The sequence below is a fragment of the Molossus molossus genome, unplaced genomic scaffold (genome assembly GCF_014108415.1).
Source record: "Molossus molossus isolate mMolMol1 unplaced genomic scaffold, mMolMol1.p scaffold_m16_p_3, whole genome shotgun sequence".
NCBI lineage: Eukaryota > Metazoa > Chordata > Mammalia > Chiroptera > Molossidae > Molossus > Molossus molossus.
The window spans coordinates 101,349,136-101,351,098 of NW_023425366.1; positions in this window are offsets into that span (position 1 = coordinate 101,349,136).

Sequence of the window (1,963 nt, forward strand, 5' to 3'; positions counted from 1 at the left end):
ACCCCAGGAGGGAACTGCTGAGCCAGGACCACACACATTCTCCCCTGCAGGCTCATTAGAGCTCTTGTTGGACAGGACACATGGGCACCTTCGAGAACCCTTTTCCTGTGCCGTGGCACACTGGGAACATAGCTTGTGTTTCCCCCCCAGCGGGTATGTTAGCCTGTGCAGTAGGGTGGGAGGAGGACCATGGGCTTTCACTTCAGTTCAAATAAAAGAAGGACACTTTCAGCCCTAGTCCCTGGCAGTATAAGAGGGTAAGAGTAAGGGGCATGGGCACCGGCCACTCACCCGCCTCCCCGGCGCTCCCCTCAGCTCAGAACTCACCCCGGATGTCGCAATCATGGCATCACTGGGGCAAAGGCCTGAGATTCAAGGGTTTGGGGTCCAGAGGAGAGCCAACTATTTAACTTGCTTGATCCAGGAGACCTTCTGTAAATCTTCGTTCTGCCAATTATTTATTTATTTATTTTTTCATCCTCATCTGAGGACATTTTTTTTGATATTTTGTTCAGATAGAGTGGGAGGGAGAGAGAGAGAGAGAGAAACATTGACGTGAAAGGGACACATCGAGTGGCTGCCACCCACATGACCAACCAGGGCCGGGGACAATCTGCAACCGAGGTAGGTGCCCTTAGCGGGGAACCGAACCCGGGTCTCTCTAGACCACAGGCCGACGCTCTAACCGCTGAGCCAAACTGGCCAGGGCTGCCAATTATTTTTTTTTAATGACTTTGAGGCAGATGATATGGACGTCCTCTAGCCTCGGGAGTGCTTATCTATAAATGCCATTCCTTGAATTGTTGAGAAGATGAACTAGATAGGCTCCCAGAAGTGAGCGAGTGCTAAATAAAGACACATAGGTGTTCTTGTTTACTTTCCAGAATGAGATTGTGATGGATGCTCTTGACTTGACTCAAAATGATGGCAATGATTTCCACAGTTATTTTGGTAGGAGCAAAGGTAATACCCTCTACCATTTAATTTTATAAACTGAGGCATCCATGTAAGAGAAAAGGGGTGGACACTGCTCCTGGGATGGGGCGGGGGCTGCAGATCCTCCCTGCCTCTCCCCTTCTCTCCTCAGGACAGCATCACCTTGTTCACAGTGGCCTGGGAGTGGGCATTTTCTTCATTCATTACAAGGTGATTTGCAATCATGTTCTACTGTTCAAGGAGGGATGTTGACTGGCAGCTGCATTCTCCAACTAGGTCCGTTCTGCTCCTGGCTGTCTCTCTGACTAGTCCTCTCCAACTGCTGTCCCACAGAGCACAGTCCCCTGTCCACCAGTCTCTGTGGCAGCACCTATGAGAGTGAGAGGATAGGCTACAGGGAGTGACAGTCACATGACTGGTGTGTCAGGATCTGCCCATGTCTCTTACACCTTGACTCTTGCTCTCAACCATTTACTCCTGAGCATTGGATTTGCAGGCAGAAGAGTAAAGACTTGATCTAACCTTCTTTTGTGTCCATTCCCCTTCATCCTTGGCCACTGTGTTTTCCCTTCATGTCTTCCCACACGTATTTGGAAGATGTCCATTTGTGTCCATCTCTCCTGTCCTCACCCTAACCCAAGTCACAATCTCCTCTCAACTGGACCATCGCAGTGGCTTCCCTAGAAACATCAAACTGAGAGCAAAACATCGGTGAGCTGTCTCCTGCATATCCCCTAGCGGGAATCGAGTCTGCAACCCGGTTATGTGCCCTGTGCCCTGACCGGGAATTAAAGCAGCAACCTGTTGGTGAACAGGACCAACTGAGTCACACCGGCCAGGGCCAGAGTGACTTTTTACAAACACAGATTAGATTATGTCATTTCAGTCTTGAAGGTCTTTAATAGCTTCCTACTTCTTGGAGGATCAATGGCAAAATTTCTTAATACAGTCTCCTGTCCTTGCAGAACATGGTCAATCCTTTTCTCTTTATTCCCATTATTCACAGACAGCCACACCATCCTATATT